The following is a 22,868-nucleotide window of genomic DNA, read 5'->3' on the forward strand; positions in this document are numbered from 1 at the left end:
TTCCTTCTGTACTGAAATGTATTGTAATTGTATTGTCTCCCTTATATTGTAAAGCGCTGCGCAAACTGTTGGCGCTATATAAATCCTGTATTATAATAATAATAATCGTGGTTTGTGTAACTGAGTTTGAAAAGACAAAAATTGGACAGTTGGACAAAGTAAAAATAAAAAGTAGGCAGAGCTCTATGTAAACTTCATGTTGCCCTCGGCATCAGCCCTTCTGTATAAACTATGCCCGTGTCATAGTAGTTTTTGTAAATAAATAGAGCTAGAATGCACTGAAGAAGAAAGCATATTGCCTACTTCCCAACCTGAACTACTTTTAAACAGCGAAGACCATCAAACAAATGAAAGAAAAGATAATTACATGTTTTCTGAACTATAAAAATCTCTCTGACTCCCCTAAGCATACCCTGTATCTGCTTCCCTTACAGTCCTCTTGTTGAATTTAGCCCCAAATGTCCAAAGGAGTTTGAAAGAGAAAACATAATCTGGAAATAGTTATCCCAATTTGTAAATATTGAAGCTTTGTGCTTTCACCTGGGCCAGGGGCTGACTGACCATTTGGAAACTCGGGCACTGCCCGAGGGCCCGGGATCAGTAGGGGGGCCCCATGAGATGCCCCTGGTACCTTTTTCATAGGCTTTTTTGAGTTTGGGCAAGAACACAGGGGCCCCATGATCCCCTATTGCCCAGGGGCCCCATGAGTTGTCAGTCCGCCCCTGCCCTGGGCACTGTCCATCAGTGCCTTTACGGTTAATATAGCACTGAAAGTTTGCTGCAGTTATGTTCCATATTTGGTGATTATTAACTGATACAGATACAATACTCATAACATACAAAAAAACCTTTTGAAATATAAAAAACATATACGCTCTAAGGGGGAAAAGCCCATTTGTTAATCAGGATGGGTGTGCTTCTTGTTCTCTATCATGTCTTTGACAGACACGGTACATAGAGCAGTACAGCTGGAGCTGCATGCACCGGATTCCTAAAGTTCCAACTCTTACAAAAATTATTGTGCAGCAATTTTACTAAATATATTATGACATTCATTATTTTGTGATACTATAAAAGGAAATAAGCTGATGTACCATACATGATATGCAGGAATAAAGACACCCTATAGGCTTTGTTCCCTTTAAGCCTAATGCGACATTCAGCCCTGACTACTGCCATCTAATTTCAAGCCTTGTGAAAGCCATGACATACTTTCTTCAGTTAACTACCTTATAAAATATACATGCCTTGTCCATTCTTAGTGATAGGATCTTTGCTGTTTTCAGGAGAAGGGAAATTGTGACATGTGCTTGTTTATGAATGCACTGTAGGAATGCTGTCTTAAATAGAATATAGGTCCTACTTCCATAAGAAATAAGTCTGAAAATGTTTGTGCTGTCCATAGCAGTCACGGAGTCTCCAGGTGTTATCTACCACACTTTAGACAACAAATGCCATGTCCTTTCTGATATTTATGTCTAATGAGAAGTTCAAAACCTTCTCCTATTATCTTCCCAGACCCTAATGGAAATCATACATATTTGGTTGTATATTTATGGCCAGGCTAGCTCCTGATCAGGACCAGATATCTGGATAGCTAATAAAGGTCAAAGAAACAGAGAAAAGTGACAGCAGAAAAAAGACCAACTGGTTAATCAAGTCTCTCCCTTGTATTTTTTATATATATATATATATATATATATATATATATATATATGTTTTGTATTTATTTTTGTTTGTTTGTTTTTTTGTTAGCTTTTTTTGACATGAGAAAGTAACAAAAACACTTTTTTTTTATATACATGTTTTGTATTTTTTTTTGTTAACTTTTTTTCTATAGTTTCTAAGTATAGATCTATGTTTGCCCCAAGTATGCCATGGCAAGAGATGGCAGGGTTGTAAAAACAGCAGGCATTCACCCACACATCCAATATTTTGGTGACAGCAACATTTTACTGTGTAATAAGAGTTTCTAGAAAACTGCTTTGCCTGCCAGTGTAATTTGTCTTGATCCTCCTTGTTTTTTTCCTCTCTCTCCTCTATCCTGTCATCTCCAGATGGAGCCAGCCCAGCATAAGACCTGAAGGCAGCCACCAACCCACCACGCTAACAGGTAAAGACACAGTGAGAGCTCCTACACCCCCTTGGCCAGATAAGAAGAGAGGGCTGTCAGGTGCAATACCCAACTAGTCTTTTCCAGGACTGTTCTAAATTTACAGCTCTTGGACCCCCTTGCCAAGGGATACCCTCAAGGCAGCTTGGTGAAGACGAGGAATGATCCAGGGTCTGAGGAGGTACACCAGAGAGCCTTTTGTATTCTCAAAGGAGTGACTGTGCCAAGGGCGGACTGACAACTTATGGGCCCCCAGGCATTAGGGGATCATGGGGCCCCTGTGTCCTTGCCCAAACTCAAAAAAGCCTATGAAAAAGGTACCAGGGGCATCTCATGGGGCCCCCTACTGACCCCGGGCCCTCGGGCAGTGCCCAAGTTTCCAAATGGACAGTCCGCCCCTGGACTGTGCTATCCACATTTTTTGTACATAGTTGCTAAGGAGTTTGGCCTCGGTTTCTGCAGTTCCTTGGGCATCCCATATACCCCTTAATACAAAAATCACAAAACCAAGCTCATGGACTGTTTAATGAATCTTGTGTGTAAAGTGTGGAAAAAATGCGTGTTGCCTGGCTGAACAAAGCCTTAGAGGGACCCAAAAACTCAGCGGTTAGTAAGGGGGTAGTACTACACGTTAATGTCTGCTGCCAAGGGAACAAAGCAACAAGAAATTATCGGACATTTTCAACATGGACATGAGGAAGAAACAATAAACACTTTTTTATATACATGTTTTGTATAGATCTATATTTGTCCCAAGCATGCCATGGCAGAAGATGGCAGGGTTGTAAAAACAGCAGGCATTCACCCACACGTCCAATACATTGGTGACAGCAACATTTTCCGATGCAAAAAGAGGTTCTAGAAAACTGCTCTGCCGCCAGTGTAATTTGTCTGGATCCTCCTTGTTTTTGTCCCCGCACAGCATGTGCAAAGGGGGACGGTGTATTACAGTTTACCTACTCTGAGTCTGCACACCAGGAACCAAACTGCTAGCATACAAGGGTGACAGCTGACTTCCAGTCAATTATTCGAGACCTATTGATGTAAAGTGAGCAAAGTGACTTTCTAAGTCTTGCGTGATCTAGTTGGTGTGGCTGGACAGGAACATAACAAGACAGTAGGGACCAAAAGTTTTGGGGGACCAAAAATTAGAAACAGTGGGGAAGTAGACATTCTGAAGAAAATGCATATGTATACACACACACACACACACACACACACACACACACACACTTTCTTACTTTCATTTCAAAATTCTAATTACCAGAAAAACACAGCATAGTAAAAAAAATAATTAATTTTAGTATCATTATACATTCTGTACTCTTGAATAAAAGAACAACTTGCTCTGTTCACTGATAAGAACATTTGGCAATCAATGTTAATACGTGAGAAACAGAAGTGTTTCTATATAAAGACAGCACTGTATTTGGAAGGTTCCATTCCCATTAGTGGTTAATGAATGCAAACACACTACAAAGAAATAAAGACTACTAGTACCTAGGCATAACTATCAATATTCACATCTAGTCTAAAGTACTTAAAAATACATTGCCCCCTGTAATTAATATTATTAATAGTTTATCAGATATAAAGTGTAGACCTGTACTTGGATCCCCTATTCCCTTATGCCTTCCAGTCTCCAAGATTTTCTGTGGTATACTAGCAGTCAGAACAGCTGATAGAGGACTTCACTTTCTTGTTTCTTGTATCCTATTTCCAAAGCAGGGCAGGATAATACACCACTGTTGGATAGGTGCCATGAAGCAGTGACTAACTAATAGCGGCACTACAGTTATGTTTAAAAAGGGATGGGGTTTAATACTAGAGGACTCCTTAAAGTGGAACTTTAGTCAGAAAATTAAGTCCTGCTAGATCACTTCAAGCTGGTATCTTTTGCAGGTATAGCTATGTAAAACATTTAAAATAAGTGCCTATACTGTTTAAAATCCAGTAATACACTGTCTAACCCTGCCCTGCACATGTTCAGTTGCTCGGCATATTTAGGCACTGTGCGAAATTGTAGAGGCCGATCTGCTGACAGTCTATATGGATTAAAGTGAAACTAAACCGATCGATATTAAAGTGTTACTAAACCCAGAACCCTGCATTTGCTATATCTGGTCTTCCACAGTACACACAACGTGAAAATGCAATTATTATAGTAAATATAAACTGCAAAATACCTTTTCTCATCAGCAGTTAAAGTAGTCTTGTGACTTCAGCAGAGCACTAGTTAAAGCTTGTAAGAAAAGTTTTCTTTCTGCTCTAGGAGGATACAAACCCCTCTGTCTGGACAGTGCGGATTGGCCCTGTGCTGATCACATGCACTTTTCCAAGAAAAAAAAAACTCTCTAGCAATATACACCAAACTGAGCATGTGCATGTGGCTACGGGTTCAGTCTGTCTTATCAGGTGGACATTTGAACAAAAGGAGAGGCAGAGAAAACAGGACCAAACCTCCTTTTTATACAATGCAGAGGATTAACCCATTAGGTTCTACAGTGAGTATAACAAGCATGCTTTACTTCATATACAGACTGATTTTACTGTTGTGGGTTTAGTAACACTTTAACAGTTTCAAAAGACAGGTACATTCTCAGCATGCTGCCTTGGCTGAAAAGGATAGGAGGGTTTAGTTCTGCTTTTTCTTCTGCTAAGGTGTCTGGGCTTTAACAAAATGGCAGCCTCCAGCAAGAAGAAACAGGAACAATGCTGGAGGCAATTTACAGCACACACTCATTTTGGTAGCATAATTATTAATGTGGAATGTCTGTTCCTTGCTAAAGAACCTTATTTTTTACCAATTGTTATGAGTAAAGTTATTGTCTATTTTTTAATAGAGTGGGGGATTAGAATCTGTCCAGTAATGCTATCTAGGGCTACAATAGAGAGATTTCCCTCATGCTGGAAAATTTCCCAACAGCATCAATAAATCATTTATTGAAATCATTTATTTTGTCATTAGAGTAGGGTAAGGTTAGATCCCAGCTACCCTTGTCTGTAACATATTGTCAGACTTTCTCTTTAGTTGTGTTTGGTCAAATTGTTGTCCCTGTGACAGGCTAAAATCTCTCTTACAGAGCCAGGGCCATCTTTAACGCAGGGCAAAAGGGGCAGCTGCCCCGGGCCCTGTCATTGTTGTTGGGCCCAAAGTAGTTGCCCGGACATTACAGCCACACCCAGCCCCATAATGACACTGCAGATCGGCCTGATACACAAAGGCAGCTCTGTAATATATTTCACAGCCAACAGGGGTGGGTGCGGGGATGGGAGCTCCACTCAGGGCCGTAGATACGGGGGTACCTCAGGTCCTCCTGTACAGGACCCAGGCCAGCAAGGGGGCCCAGGCAGGTGGGTGAATCAGATGTGAGCAGGGAGGGTGATCAGGACGGGGGGGGGGGCAATTACTGGAACTGATTCCCTCTATGGCTCTCTCTGCAGCTGCTGTAGAGAAAGACAAACTGGGGGTGGGTTCCAATAATTGCCCCTCCCCACCGCTGCACCCATCGCATTCCCTGTGCACCAAATATTTCCCCCTGTTCACCAGGCCCCCGTGTGCCCCCACCACTGCAGTGCTGCTGGCTTCCCTCCACTCCTTCCCACCAGCAGCATATGTCACATTTACCAGCCCCTTCCTTCCCTGAATGAACACAATGAGTGATCAGAAATGATGACTCAATCAGGTTGGCTGTATGGGGTACCGTGGTTTCTAACAGCAGCCCTGGCTCCACTGATGCTCTAAACCCCGTCCCATGCAGCCCGTATAGTTGGGAGGAGGCGGCGTCTCGTGGCTGCAGTAGAAGCTAGGAGGTGGGTTTGGATTCTGAATGAGAGTGATTAGCGGTAGCGCTGAGAGCCCTGGCCATACTGTGTCCATGGAGCACATGGTGAGCTGGCTGCAGGTAGGTCCTTCTCCCCAATATCCAATAGACTGCGTGGATTGTTTCCTAACCCTGACCTGTGGTGTTCACCAATTAGAGCATGGGCCATCCCCATGGCAGTGACACATCTTCCCACTGTCTGCTACTGCTTGATGGCGGGCTTTAAATGTTGTTGATGTGCACATTGCAATAGATCTGAATGTAGGTGCATCCAAATGGCAGGCAGAATATTTCACTGCAAAACAGTGTTCCTATGTATTGTCATCTCTGAGATGTCCAATCCTTATTTCATCCAAAGACTTAAGTGGTTATAAAGGGTGACTTTTTTTACCTTCATACATTCTATGCATAAAGGTAAAAAAACCTTCTATGTCCAACACCCCCCCCTTCCCAATTATCTGAGCCCCATCTCAATCCAATGACATGCACGAGAGCACCAGCTGGTCTCTCTCTCCCCATTGCCTGAGATACAGGAGTGGGAGCCATTAGCTGTCAATCACAGCCAGTGAGGAGGGAGATGGAGGCAGGGATTGAGCCATGCTCTGTTTGTCCTGTTGACACACAGAGCTGGCTCAGGAGCAAGCATGCATCAGTGCCCCCAAAACAAACAGCTTGCTCTGGGGGCACTCGGCAAGGGAGAGGGGCCAGGAGCGCTGGCAGGGGACCCAAAAAAGAAGAGGATCGGGACTGCTTTGTGCAATACCATTAGACAGAGCAGGTAAGTATAACATGTTTGTTATTTTAATGCAGTACTCTCCTAATCAACACTGAATTTTATTTTAAATCTGTGACGCGAGCTTTAGTAAATATATAGGAAAGTATATTCTATTTACTTGTTTTGAACTTTTTTTTTTTTACATTTCTTTATTATTATTATACAGGATTTATATAGCGCCAACAGTTTGCTCAGTGCTTTACAATATAACGGGAGACAATACAGTAACAATACAGTTCAATACAAGAGGGTTAGGAGGGCCCTGCTGCTTGGAGCTTACAATCTAAGAGATACTGTAGCTACTTTCTGGTTTCTTTGCCTAATCAAATGATGACATACATCCAGGAGTCTACCGGAGGGGAGGAGGGGGTTTTCTTAGCTAAGCACACCCTCCTGCCTGCATGCCTGAGCTAAGGGCAGATGGATCCAGGAAGTAAATGCTACATGAATCATCTGGCCTTATACAAGATGACTGCAGCCAGAAATGCCAGAGGGTTGTTTTGTTGTTTTTCAAAGTGATTTATCAGTAAAATAAAGCATGGAGACATGGATGGATGGGGGAGTTCACTTTAAATATTAAAAATTAATTAAATAGCATTCCTGATTTGTGGTGCTCAGATGCAGTGTAGTTCCTGTAGTTCCTCGTAACAAAAAAATAAAATAAAAATAAAACAACAAACCTGATTTTTTTTTCTTTTTGTCCAAAAGGAAGTCAAGTCTTTCTACTGCTCTCATTCACATGAAATATGTTACATAAGTCTTTAGACATGTTATCACCACTTAACCACTTCAATACCGAGCACTTATACCCTCCTTCCTGCCCAGGCCAATTTTCAGCTTTCAGCGCTGTCGCTTTTTGAATGACAATTGCGCAGTCATGCAACACTGTACCCATATGAAATTTTCACAATTTTTTTCCAATAGAGCTTTCTTTTGGTGGTATTTAATCACCACTGAGTTTTTTTTTTTTTGCTAAATAAAACAAAAAAAACCTGAAACATTTGAAAAAAATGCATTTTTCTTTGTTTCTGTTATAAAATTTTGCTTTATGAAGAGATAAAACATCTCTTCATAAAGTTGGGTCAAAATGTATTCTGCTACATTTCTTTGGTGAAAATACCCCAAATTAGTGTATATTATTTAGTCTGCAGGAAAGCTATAGAGTCCACAAACCAAGGTATATACAGGTATATCTGACAATTGATCAATCCTGATGTACTGATGGCCCATCTCATTTCTTGAGGCCTGAAAGCACCAGGATAGTACAAATACCCCCCAAATCACCCATTTTTGGAAAATAGACAGTTCAAGGTATTTAGTAAGAGGCATGGTGAGTTTTTTGGAGGTTGTAATTTTATGTTACAATTTTTTGGAAAATTTAGAAATTACATATTTTCACCAGTCCAGTACAGCATTATTATATAACTGGTGTGGTGGTGATTAGAGACTGGTGACAGTATGTAAAAAAAAATTAAAATAATAATTTAATTTGTATTTATTTTCATATTTTTCTATTATATTTTTTATTAAATTATTTTTTTCCAATTTTTTTTTCAACACGCTGTGACCAAAGCAATACAATGCTACCATAATAACATTGAACTACCCTGGGCAAGTTATCAGGATTTTATTCTTCTTTTTTAACACATTATGATTACTAATACCAATGCATTTCATTGACATTTGCAATCATTGTTACTGAATGAAACTGATTAATTCAGTCTTTTGTTGTGATCAGCTGTGATTGGGCAAAGCTCATCACATGATACAGATGGGCTGTGATTGGCCCTGCCTGTATCATGTGACTGCTTTGACCAGTCACAGCTAACAACATAATTGTATACAATGGATGGCATGACAGGAAGCCATCCATTGTATACAATTGACATGTGATCTGCTGTGATTGGTCACAGTGGTCACATGACACTGGCAACGGGTCGGTGTAGTGATATCTCATTGGCTGTGTCTCCTGAACACAGCCGGTGACAGATCGTGCCGCTGTGCAGCCCCTCGGCCACATGAGTGGCTCGTTTTGACAGGACATCATATGACGCCCAGTCACAACAAGGAGTGTCCCACCTGGCCATCGTTAATTTTTTTCCTTATCATGATTTCAAGTGTACATATTTGCAAAGGTTACACTGTCTCACAGTAACACTGTCTAACAGTATAATTGAGGTGCTAATTTGAAAAACTCACTTTGATACCCCTTAAGACAGTATATTTAAAAAGATATTAGTATATTTAAAAAGATATTACACAAATATATTGCATAAAAAGATAAGACACAAATACATGTTTCTTGTATAAAACAGTAAAGCAAAAACAAACAAAAAAAAAATCCACAGCTACAGAAACCAAAAGCCTCCAGGGACTACTTATGTATTGCATTCCCTTTTCTTTTTCCAGCTTTGTCATGTTTTCTCAAGTCTATTTTTAGATAAGCCAGTGAAATGAACATGCAAAACTTTTCACCAGACTTCCTGTAGTGCTATGAAAAATGAGCAGTCTTGAAGGATCAACAAGCTACTTTTGTGAAACTGCATCTAGTATACAGTGTTTATGTATATAATATATATATATATACACATATTTATTTATTTTTTAAATTAGTTATCAGGATTTTTTTTTACTTCACATGCAGCAGTTGTCAATTGCCATTTTGGTGACAGGAGGCTTGAAGTGAGCGTTTGTGAGATTTTTCTAAGAAATTACAGGACAGGAAGTGTTTGTGTGCTGGTAAATATCTCGCCCCACTGTACCATTTTAATTTTACATGGAATCTATAATGGTTTAAGGCAGGCATGTCCAAAGTCCGGCCCGCGGGCCATTTACGGCCCGAGGGTCGGTTTAATACGGCCCTCCATGTCAGTGTGTCAGTGTGTCTTATGGAGCGAATATGGAGCGGCTGGTCCGGTATTTCCACCGCGGCCGTGTCAGAATACCGGGCCGGCCGCTCAGCTCTGCAGCGGGACCTTACCTGTTCCTCTATCCAGCGGCGCGCTGTCTTCCCGGCTTCTGTAGTGTGGGCGCTGGGCATGACAGCCGGGTGCCAAGTGCGCATGCGCAAGAAGCGGTGCTTTTTGTGAATGGTAAGGCGGTACCTGGGACACATGACAGATCCCAGAAGCCGCCGGACCAATCACAAAGCGCAAGTGCTTCTCGCTCATGCGCACTGGGCACCCGGCTGTCATGCCGAGCGCCATTACAGAAACCGGGAAGACAGCGCGCGGATGGATCGAGGAACAGGTAAGATCAAACAAAAACTCTGCGGAAGTAAGAGCGGGTACCTGTCAAATTCAGGTACCCACTCCCCACCTCCCCAAAGGTCAGCAGTCATCTGTACTGTCCGCAGGCTCTGGTCATCCCTGTGCTGTCCGCAGTCTCTGGTCATTCCTGTGCTGTCCGCAGTCTCTGGTCATTCCTGTGCTGTCCGCAGTCTCTGGTCATCCCTGTGCTGTCCGCAGTCTCTGGTCATCCCTGTGCTGTCCGCAGTCTCTGGTCATCCCTGTGCTGTCCGCAGTCTCTGGTCATCCCTGTGCTGTCCGCAGTCTCTGGTCATCTCCTGTACTGTGTCTGCAGTCCATTAGTTCAGAATTTTTTTTTTCCTGTTTTCTGCCTCTAAAACCTAGGTGCGTCTTATGGTCAGGTGCGTCTTATACGGCGAAAAATACGGTAACTTGGCATAAAATAATTTATTTGCATTTAATTGTAATGGTTCAAAGAATGTTTGGAAAAATGTTCGGCCCTCCACCATGTTCACTTCATCCAATCTGGCCCTCTTTGAAAAAAGTTTGGACACCCCTGGTTTAAGGTTTTATTTTTTTAAGCTTTAAAACTAGTGTTTTATATCAGTTATTTTATACATTGTATGTGTGCAATATTATTTAAAAAGAACAAATATTCAACAAATAATTCTCAAAAAACTATGAGTTATCTGACCTGACAGCACAGCTGGTGGCACCTGCCTTTTGGCTTGCTTTACCTGTTTGAAACTTCAGATGAAGCCATCTTATAAGGGATAAGTCACTCCTTTAACTCTTTCACTCATGTGTGTGAATTTCATCTAGCGCCATTGATCTTTGGGAACAGCAGGCTTTTCACCACATGCATTAAGGAGACAGAGGAATACTCTAAGGGCAGCCATAAAGATATAGCTTTCTCTTGTTCATCTGGCAAGCCGATTTCTCCATCCACATTAAACAGCTATTGCCTGCTGTATTCTTATAGCTGACACTCACGACTGCCAGAATACCAGAACAGCAACTGCATCTGTTTGAAGGCAGTCACTGTTCAGCCCACAATTTTCCACCTGGCTTCTTCAGCAAAAGTTAATTGAAAAATTAAGCCGGGGGCATGCCAACAGGGCCACCTATGGCTCACATCTTAGCTGTTTTGGCAGGCAGTGATTGAAATTCAAGCTGTGTATTGGGGGCTTAAAGCTTTTCCTGCTGGTTAGAGAGAAGAATACATAATATTCGTGTATACTATTTCATATTTATTTCATATATTTCATACTTTTAATTTCAGTTTAACAAAATACATACAATCTCTCCAGTTTATTAGTTGTGGGATTTTCATGTTTTTGGTCTGAAAATGTTTATTATTGTAATTATTTGTAATGTGGTGCTACTGAACAGATCCTAGACTCACCAGATCTTATAAATACTGGAATATTTTGGTTACATCAGTGTGACAAATATGAACTGAACTAACGGCTATAGATGGGCAGATGCTTCATAGAAGATCATGGGTGGTGTTACATCTTCTTAGTAGCCACCATGCTGCCACTACCTGCTGCCAACACAGCAATGGATAGTGGCTGCACACATACATCATAAAATGTATTCCACTTTTCTCTACTGAAACAAACAAGAAACTCATTCTACATTATAATGAGCACTTTCAGCAAGAAATGACTCGTTATCTATTAGAAATATTTCACACAGACCAGTCATGGCTCAGTATTTGCAAGTAATGCTCAAAGGAAACACCACTTGCCTGTATACATGCAGCCTAAACAGGACCAAAACAGCCCTAACCCCATTTCTAGCATTCACTGTAACCTATCAGCAGTGCCGTGACAGTGAATATCTGTACTTGACTTTACTGAGTACAGTGCTGATCCTAAAACTAGGTTTGGTCCATATTAGTTGCATACCTGAGCAGCATTTAAAAACAGAATACTAAAGGTTAGATTTTTTTTTTCTAAACAAGATGAGATTTTTACAAGCAAACTTGTATGCACCTTTGCTAAGAGAATACAGTTTTTATTGGCTCAATCATGGGAAATTCATAGTGGTGGTAAGTAATCACGGCGCTCTTCCTTCTCCTGAATATGTGGAGAGCACCAGAGCTAAAGACTCTAAAAAGCACAAATATAACTTGGCGGGGCTAAGAGGGCACAAAGTTCCTGTCTCTATCAAAATTCACCTGACATGATAGAGCAAATATGAAACATGAACAGAGCCAAAGAGAAAGGGATACTAACATGTGCAATGTTGTTAGAGATATTAACCTGTTTTGTTAAACATCAGGAAGAAAAAAATCTAAGCCTGTTAGGTTATTCATGCTTTTGCTTTGTTCTTTTGCCAAACATTGGCTTAATATCTGTAGGTGGAATGTTGCTGTTATGAAGCACAGATTGTAAAACTCTCCAAACATATACTTGATTTATTCAGCAAAGCATGTGAAAAGTGCAGTAACCAACTAGAGTCATATTGATTGTTAGTAATGGTGTATTTAGGTTTTGTGCTGCCCTAGGCAGCAAAAAAATCAGCGCCCTTTCCCGCAGAAAGAGCCTGACATTGACCAACAACACCCCTGCCCCCCAATCGAGAGAGCCTTCCACTACCACTGCTCCCCATACACCATTGCCCATGGTGGGAGAGAGAAAGACACTCACCTTCACAGCTCTGGACATCCCCAGGAACAAGAGTCGGGCTGTGCTGCATACACTGTCATGAAACCCACAGCCTCTCTCGGAAAACCACCAGGTCCCCATACCACGTGTGTACCTTTTTCCATCCCTTCTTCCAAAGGGCCGTGCTGCCCCCCTGAAAAATGCCACCCTAGACAAATGCCTTGTTTTCCATGTGGTAAATACACTTCTGATTGTTAGGAGATACTGTATGTTATCCCAAATAAACCAGTTAGCAGCAATATACCTAGAAGGGGAGGAATATAACATATGTAAAGTGAACAAGGTGGTCTATACAGCATGCCAATATTTTGCTGTATAGTGTCTGAATAAAATATAATATTCTATGCATGCAAGGATGTAAGAATTTACTAATACCTTTGGTATTAATAAGGTAGGTCTGGCATAGGGAGTTAAAGTCAAGACCTGGGTGAAAATTGAAGGTTTGAAGGTTAACATTGAGAGTTAATGTTTGGGTAGACATTCTTAAAGCCCAAATCTTAAAAAGAGCCCCAGCAAACGTTTTAAAAAATACATCAGATTTGGCTATAATAGATTATTAGACAGACAGATTGTCAGAGTGACTACTAGTCAGATTTGGGCTGTCTCCCACAAGGTTTCCTTTTGGTTGGATAATGCACACCACCAGGAGAAGATCCAAAAAAAGGAAGAGGACCCTAAGGGGTTTATTTACTAAAGCTGGAGAGTCCAAAATCAGACTCCCTTCTGCATAGAAACCAATCAGCTTCTAACCTCAGCTTGTTCAATGAAGCTTTGGCAATGAAACCTGGAAGCTGATTGGTTTCTATGCAGAAGGGAGTCTGATTTTGGACTCTCCAGCTTTAGTAAATAAACCCCTAAGTGTCACATGCATGGACTGAAGACTTCAGGAAAGAGGTAAGTATATAAAAAAATACAGTAAGGGGACCTTTCAGCACTGTGCTGGAGATATGAGCCTGGAGTTTTGCTCTATAATGTAAAAAATAGAAAGTTTGGCTCTATTAATGTCTAGAGTAGAAACAGTTATCTTTATAATTATGAGAGTCATTTCTACTAAATATAAAGATACAGTAGAATATACACTGTTACTATAGATTATGATTTATGTTTTAGTTCTAAGTTTTTTTGCTACAAGCAGATGGCCATCACTGTTGCTTTGTTTTGTTTCAACTTCCCAATGCTATGCTGCAAATCAAACTTGTGAACACTGCTCCAGGCTGAACTTGTGACTGTCAGGTGCTATTGTAGACTGCCAATGGACTCACTCCAACTCCCAACTTCCATGAACAAACAGTGCATAGAATGCAGCCACACTCTATCTTCCAGCATGTATAAGGTCTTATTGAAAGTACATGTCCCCTCCAGCATTTCACCTCTACTCTTAGGAAAAATAATAACAAATTACTACGACTACTAACAATATTAATAATGGCAACATATACTAAAAATAGTAAAAAGATACAAAAGAAAAAAGTTACAATGAAATTTAGGTGTAAAAATCAAGTCATAATCTATTGTCCAACTGGAGCCCAAACTTTTTTGATCTCATAGGAAAAATGGGAATGGTTTTGAACCTCTAGCCGGTTTTTATTGTGGGATTTGGGAGGGGTTTCTTATCCAGAAAAATCTCTGCATTTTTTCAGGAAAATGAGGAAGGGTTATAACCTCTATTGGGTCAATATTTCATTCTGTGTCTTCCTTTCCTAGTTAGCAATAAAACTTGATAGCATTATTTATACTTTGTTTTAAAGCTGAAAAAAAGTTTTGGCTCAAGTTGGGCTTTAGGTTTTGAAATTGATTAAGAGTTGTGGGGAGGTTAGATGTTACTTTTTAGCTATGCTTTAGGAGTGGGGGTTACTTGTTAGGGCCATAATATAAGGGTTATGTTCAGGTTAGGGGTCAGGGAATTTTTATTTTTTAAAACTTTTCTCGCCATTGCAAGTCACACACCAAACACTACCAGCGACAAGTTTTCAGTGCTGAAAACCAAAATGTGGCAGGAAAATAACAGATTATGACTGATATAGCACCCTCCTAGTTAGTGCAGGTGCAAATTTAGTTTAGCTCCTCTGTAGTCAGTGGATCAGGGGTTGACTACTCTAGCCTGCTCAGTGTCTTACAGGCTGCTGATCTGATTGCTTTCCTCTGTATTTTAGAGGATTCCTGAATTATAGTTGGAGGAAGAACAGAGGAGGCAGCCTGAATATTTATAGGGATCCAGTAAATCCCTAGGGAAGTGTGCCCTGTAGGTGGTTGGAGAGCCCGGGGCAGAAGAGACCCCTGTGCAGGGGCTATGCCCCAGGGGCAGGATTGCTGGAGGTGCCATTTAGGAGTCATCGAGGTCCCAAGTGGGGCTTAACCTGGGGCTTATTTATAAGGTCTGGTCCTGGAGTCAGATTGGGCCTGGAGAACTCACTGGAGAGTACCAGGAGCAAGTCGGTGGAAGAGGTCCAGCTGCCCTACGGTATTGTCATTCTGTGTCTCCCTCACTGAAGAGTGCCCATTAGATATCGGAAATAAGCAACCGCTGATCCTGCAGCATTGTGAGTAGATGACTTACGTGCTGGGCATTAGTGACTGTGTGTAGCTATGAGTTCTTTGGAAGAAGTCATAGTCACCTGTAAGCAGTGGAGAGATTGTGGGACTTTTTTATGTAGCTCAGTAGGAAAGAGAACAACCATCAATAGAATTAGTTCAGCAGTTTTGGGGTATCCCATTGCTACCTTTACCCCATCCAAGTTCTACTTTACAATAAAGCATCAAAAATAGACACCCCTAGACTGTTCTATTTGAGCCAGTGGATCTGGAGAAAATGCTGTGTGCCTGGATGTGTGTGCGCTAATCATGGGGTAAGGAATCCATTCACCAGCAGATCTTTTGGCGGTGCATTACATCTATCTACAAATATCTTAAGGTATTCTCTAAATCAGTTTTTAATGTCTATGGCATTTTCTGATCTTTGCATGGTAACTGTAGTGCAGCATGTTTCCACCGCACAGTATTGCACAAGCTGCTACACTCTAAACCTGCTCCAATGTGAAGTGTCCCCTGACAATATGGTAAAATGTTGGCACCAGTCATAGACTGCTCACTGAAAAATAAATATGGTGGGAACATTCCATGCATTCTGAGACTTACTGTAGCAAGAAATATAATAAACTGCTGGGAAAGTATGCCTGGTTCAGTCTATGAATATGCTTCCTCATAAGCCATGGCAAATATTCAGTGGCAAGCTTGACACATCTGTAGTGCAGCTGTTATCACAGGTAGGACCTGTAGAACTGTGGAGCCCAGTACATCATTCCCTGTCATTTTTTCCTGTTCAGTCAGTGCACTACATAATGGAACTCCTGGGTATAAAATAGACTGTGACACATCACAAGTAAATTAAATTGACACAGATCATTTTCCTGCTTTCAGAGCCAAATGCTGAGCTATAAGTAGATTTTTTACAGTGTGGTCCAAGCAAAATCCAATTGAGAAGTAATGAAATGTATCTTGCATGGTATTAACTACTACTGTTACATGCTTAAGAATGAATTTTGCCTCTGTGTATGAGGATGATGACAAGATCATATAAGGAACATGATGCATCAAAACAGCAGCAGGGGACGGGATCCTACGCAAAATCTATTTTATATAATATGTGCATCCTACAAAGATCACTGTAATATAGCTGAAATCTGTTTGATTAAAAATCTGTTTTATGGCAACTAAATAGGACTAAATGCCTGCTTATCTCCTACCATCTTTTCCCATGGAACACAATCTCACTCCTGGAATGTTATAAAACAACAGGAATAGGTTGCAGTTTATTTAACTGGATTATCACTTTGGCAGAAAAAAATACAGTTGAAGTGCAAAGTAAACTAAGATATAATAACTTGCAGAACTTCAAGCAAAAATCATAACCTAAGGGCTTCTATTATAGGCAAATGACCAAATGGAGGTGCTCAACCCCCTCCACCCAATTTAGATGAGATGGAATATAGGTGCACAGCTTTGGCTCTTGCAGGCAAATGCACATACCATGGAAAGAGCTGGCACTCAGATGCAGATCCTTTGGATGCAATTTACAAGCAAACTGGTAAATTACGGTCATGACAAAGATGCCAACATGTGGCGGCTAATGAGGTCTTAATCATAGCTATGATTAAGGCTTCATTGGCCAAAAGCCATGAGCGGTTTTGTCATGAATGAATTTTAGCAGCTTAATAATAAATTGCATTCATAGGATTTGCATCCAGCTGCTGTCTCTTTCTATGGTACCACTATTACATGCTTCTATATATCTCCTACATCGTCCACATACACAGTTCAAAAACCTTCTTTCATGGAAATCTTAGTGATCATGCTCATCAATGTAATGGTTGATTACAAAAGAAAATAGCTTCCTCCTTTAGTCTTAGTAATAGTGTCCTTCAGCCTGCTGATTTCACAATGAAGGAGAAGCAGCACCCTGACAAGCTCATCACTGTACTTTTCCAGCCTGCAAGCATGTTTTCAGTGTTAGTCTGATTGCACTTGGAAAGCAGTGGAGCACTAATTGTCTCCTATTGCTTGCTTCCCTCTCCCATTCTCAATGCTGCTCTGTAGCAGACCACTGAAATGTATTATAAAATAGATTTTGGTATTTTTTTAACCTGTATTTAATATTTTTTAAAGGCCCCTTCACACTTGTTTACTATATTGGAATTTTGCATATTAATATGCATTGTGTAAGGGCAGCCAGTTTGAATAGGATGCCAGTGCACCACAGCAGAAAATACCTCAATTCACCATTTTTGTAATACAGTGAACCACCATGTATAATGCACAGTAAAAATGCATTACACCACAAATTAAAGGATAAGTTTACCTTCAGGAACATGTTATATGTTCCACCAATTTTTAGGGTAACATGTTCCTGCTCCTGCAGCTCTCCCCCAGATCCCCCCCTCCCCCCTGTGACAGTGGGCCTGGGATCTTCTCAAGTATAATGCACAGGGATGTATTAGGGGCATACAACATAAAATTTTGCCCTTTTTTTCCAAGGTTCCATGATCACCGCTGCTCCTCACAGCTCCCCATGAATGGCTGTGCACGGTTATACACAGGTATAAGCCAATACTTGCATAGAGGCTAGGTGAAGGTCTAAGCTCTAATTAAATAAATTCTTATTAATTAAATACTTGCATAGACCCACATATAGCATACAGAGGTATGCCGCAAATGCAGAAAGTTTACAAAGTTGAACCCATTTAATTGTGTTCAAAAGCACATTGGTTAAGCTGTGAAAACATTTTTTTAGAGTGAGCCTGTCATAACAGAAATTGTGACCTTACCATTATTAACTTTTAATAAGTTGTGAGCTAATTCTTATGCAACACCAAGGTCTGTTGGCTTGTATTCTGGACTAACTCTCTGTAGAAATGAATGAGAGTATTTAGCACATGTGCAGACCCACCAGTATTATGTTAATAAGAGGCTGTTCAGCCTTGATGGGGATGTCTTGTTGCATTGGGGACAAGTAAGCATAAGACTGGTGGGGAGGGGTGCTACAATAAGTGTAACTGCACCAAACAAGTTCAGCCTAACTCTCAAAACCCTTATCTCAAGCACAAGCCAGTTCCCAACTTTAAACCCAACTAGTACTAAACTAAAACTTTCTCCTACTTTGTTACAAAAAAATGTCTGGAGCTATAACAGTGTTTCGCAACCTTTTTTCAGTCAAGGTACCCTTTACAATTATGGACAGTCCAGAGGCACCTCATTCTAAAATGGGGTGCCTCAAGACTGTCCAACATTTTAAAAGGGCACCCTATTCTAAAATGTGAAAAACTGTTCTAATAGTTTTATATAATGCAGCAACATCCACACATGTAGGACACCCAACATTAGAGGTGATTTATTCTTCCAAAGCAAATAAACTTTTGCACACTGGTACTGACTAGTAATCCAGTGTTTCTCTTATCCCTCAGTTTCTATCCATCACTGAGCTAATGCGACCCCAGCACTGATGGAGGGGGCAGAGGAGGGTCAAACTAGGATGTTGTGCAGGCAACTGACATCCTTATCAACTGATGATGTCATTGGTTGTCAGGACACTGGCGGCTAGAAGATCGTAATGGTGCACAATGAAAACCTATGGCTTTGTGTAACTAAAAGGTAGGCTTGTTCCTCCCACTGGATTGTATACAAGTTTTGTGCAATTTTTAGACATTTTGACAAGGCACCCCTGAAGAAACCTTAAGGCACTCAAGGGTGCCTAGCACTCTGGTTGAGAAAGGCTGAGCTATAAAGTACAAACATATATCTTCCATACATAGACAAGAGTCTAGGCACCCCTGAAAATCAGACTATAGTAATCTGCAAGTTCTTGGTATTGTTGAGGGCGCCTTCGTATTAGCATTTATGTGCCTGCACGTTCTAGCTCTGGTCAACTGTTAACCGATCCCCAAACCTAAATATATCCGTACAGTTAACTTTGTTGTTACAATGTAACACCTAAACATAATCTCTGAATCCCACCTGGGACAAAATCTGGATTTGTAGGTTCCCATGCCTACTTGGCATTCTGCTTTTCATTCCATAACCCAAAAACATACTTTTAGACTATTTGGCTTTTCAGCAAATTGCCGTAAGTGTGCAAATGAGTGTATTTGTTTCAGAGAACAGGGGCTGATCTATGTATCTGTAGATCAATTTGTAATAATTTAGAACGAAATAAATACTAGAAATAAATGCATTAAATATCAAGATAAATAAAATCATAATTTAATGATTCTAATAAATTAAACAATTTTGCTGATAACTCTGTGCTGATAGCAACAGCAGCCTAATCTGTAATCATGGTCTTGACCAAAAGAAAGGAATTAAAACCCTAAGACCAGTTATATGATCCTTGTGTGTAAGTTTGTACTGCGTTGTGCTGGGCAGACTTGCCCAGCACAGGCACGCAGCAAACACATTGCAATTTGCCTTGTTTTCTATGTAGTCAGTTCACACTGCTGTATTCACAAAAGTACCGCATGCACTACTGCATCCCAATGCCCCTGCAGTGAAAAGAACTGAATTTTTTTTTTTTTAAAGTTTCAATGTTTTTACACATATAAATACAAAATCATATTCAACTCCTCATTTAGACATCGATACACAGACACATAATGAAGTCTGTGAGCAGAGGTTCTGTAAAATTCTCTCATTTTGATATGACACATAAGGTAAGACAAAAAGATAGGGATAGGTCCCATTGGCCTTTTCCTTCTACTATATCATGCCATAAGAAAATCACTTTCTATCTCCTCCTACTATACTCATTTCTTCTGCTACTCTTCTTGCCCTCCTGACTCATTCCCCTGTTCCACCGATACCACAGTCTCGTCGGCCTTTTCACCCCAGATAGAACTGAATGAAATTATATTGTGACATTTCAATAAAGTCCTAACTAAAAACCCCAAAAAGCTACAAAAGAAAATCCTGTTTTATGATGCACCAGGATTAGTACATTGACTCTCTTCCTCCCAACATACACCAGCAGCCATGCAGTCAGGGGGTTTGCTGGTATGAGCAAGTCCTGAAAGCCATACTTAATTCAAGAGATGCATCTTAAATATTGAAGAAAATGATATAAAAATATGCAATAAAAAAGTAAATAAGTCGTAAAATAACCATATTTGTGGTCTATAAAAATAATTAAAATTACCATTTATTTACTAACTTCAAATTTGTAGCTATATATATTTTTAAATCACATTGAAACATTTCTTTTGCCCAAAATGCATACCAGTTTTGGACACCCCCATGGGTAGGATCATTAATTAAACACACAGAAAACTCCTCCAATTTTCATACTCCTACATCATAAAAAGTATATTTTAGAAGATTACACTGTTAAAGAAGGTAGAAGAAGAATTGAAGGTAAATGTATATAAACGTAGGAGACCAGTCTAGAGGTATTTCAAACCATTGTTTCTATATAAACAAGTAGCATTTTTAAGATAGATACTCACATCTGTCCTTCCTCTCAGCTGAGCTGCTGAAAGCTTGTAGGGACGTTTCCCAGACACATACTGAAGTCTGTGAGCAGAGGTTCTGTAATTCAATTCTTGTCAGATTTTGGCTCTTGCGCAGACTTGGTTTCTTCAAGCTTCTCCAAATGTCTGTCTTTCACGCAGCAATAAAGGATGTTTATGTAGGGCTCCTAAACTTGCAAATGATAGAAAGTTAACATAGATTTAATGAAGAATGTGAAGTCCAGCCTATTTCCTTTTAACCATGGCCAGGACCCAAAGGGCTAACCTGATGGAATGTCAGTGGTCATAGTAACCACTGGAATGTGTATTTGATGGTGCAATGGATGCAAAGCAAAACACACATATGACTCAGTGTTGCTATCATTACACATTTAGCTGTTCTTACATTTCAATTGATATGCTTTATTTTAAATATACTTTTACTTTACAGTTTAATGAAACCATGAATGAAATGAAATAAAGAAGAGGTTGTCAAGAAATTTGCCATTCCCTGATGCATGCTAACGTAACCACAAATCAAAATATTACATGTGGTTACTTTTAGATGTAGGGTTACTTATGAATACTAAGCAGAACTAAAACTCAGCTATGTTTACTAAAAATCAAAATTGTGTTTTGTGCAATCAGCATTATACGAATGTTAAAAAAAAAGGTGTGTTTTAGGTAAAAAAAAAACACATAAAACAAAAATGTGCACTATTGTTTCTGGGCTGTAGTAAACACACTGACACTGACACTAACTGACACTGATACCAATTAAAAAAAAATCTGACCATTGACCTTTGACCCATACCTTGAACCAAACACTAACCCTGGCACTAAACTAGACTAAACTTTGATCTAGGTATTTTTCTTTATTTTTTGTTTTATTTTTTAATATTTATTTATTTAGCTTTTTTCTTATAAACAGTTGTTTGTTTTTCTCTCCTCAATGAAAGAGAGAGAGATATAATGTATCTCTCTCTTCCATTCAGGTAAAACAAAAACCAAGGGGGACGGACTTCACAGTGACTGATCACTGCGATAGCCAATCAAAGGCTATCACAACGATCATGTGACCCAAAATCGGGAGTCCTGATCGTTAGAACGGGACCTGGGGCTCTCAGCGACACCCCAGTCTTTGTGCTGAGAGAGCACTGTGTGGCACGCTCCCAGCACAAAGACAGGTTCGCACGTATGCGGCCCCACGGAAAAAAAAAGCCCAGTTCTGTGAGGCCGCATATTTGTGAGACGTTGGCATCAAGGGGTTAAGGAGATTCACTCTCTATCCCCATTTACCATAATCATTGAAATTGAAAGTAAAAGAAAACCCCACATTTTGGGTTGTCCCTATAAAAGTAGTTGTTCTGTCCTCCTTATGTGTGAAGGTACATAGCTTGACAGACAGCTAAACCTTTCTCGGCAATGAGTTGACAAAGAAGCAACGTCCAACTTTGTCTTTATTGCAAAGATATAAGAGGTGAAACTGAGGAACAGAAAATAAGGCGCTTAGTAACACTGTCTGCCATGTGACAAAGCATATTATACATTACAGTAAGGCAATGCACATATAAACACATGTAAGACATGTAGGTTACATAAAACACAGATGCATAAGATATAGACATGTGTGTAGACGTACCGACGATGCTATTGTGAACCTGAATGTGAGGGTTGGATCCTACCAGCAGCGTGGTTACCACAGGAATGGAGTCTGTGATGAGGAAATGGCTGCTATGAGCAGGGCTGATGATGTAATCAGAGTTCATAGGCTACAAGCTATGGAAGCTGAAATGGGTCAAACTTCTACTGTGAAAAGATGCAGTGTATACAAACAGCCACTAGATGGAGCAGTTACACAATGAACAGAGAATTACAAACTGATAAGGCATACTAATAATGCCTAATTAACAAAGAACAAATTGCTGAAGGCATGACAGTCCCCGTCTGGTATCTAAAGGATACCACATTAAATCACCCCTGGAGAGAGCAACAAAACCAGTTCAGTAACGGGTCTGAGAAAGAGTTTGGGCTCCTGTTGTCTGCAGACCTTGACCTCCACTTTTCTGACTTTCCCATCTTCACTTGGGAACACCTTGGTTATCAGTCCCAAAGGCCAGTCATTTCTTCTTGACTGAGAGTCTTTGACAAGAACAACATTACCAACCTCCATGTTGGGTTTGCTGGTTTGCCATTTATTCCGGACATGTAGAGTAGAGATGTATTGTTTTCTCCATTTATC

General features: G+C 40.3%; 1 protein-coding gene across 2 annotated transcripts in view; it reads right to left on the reverse strand.

Annotated features, from left to right (window-relative positions):
- The window catches only part of FHL5 (four and a half LIM domains 5), a 58,534-nt gene extending 37,702 nt beyond the window's left edge, over positions 1-20,832 (reverse strand). Inside the window, exon 1 of one of the 2 annotated variants that reach the window (XM_089665327.1) lies at positions 20,624-20,832. The gene's annotated coding sequence lies outside the window, so the exon portion shown is untranslated. Of the gene's footprint in view, positions 1-3,716; positions 3,817-20,623 lie in introns of those variants that run through there. The other variant, XM_089665335.1, reaches the window with a different exon arrangement.
- Between the last annotated feature and the right edge of the window lie 2,036 nt (positions 20,833-22,868).

The sequence above is a fragment of the Staurois parvus genome, unplaced genomic scaffold, assembly GCF_062004578.1.
Source record: "Staurois parvus isolate SC_StPar_1 unplaced genomic scaffold, SC_StPar_1.0 ptg000048l, whole genome shotgun sequence".
NCBI lineage: Eukaryota > Metazoa > Chordata > Amphibia > Anura > Ranidae > Staurois > Staurois parvus.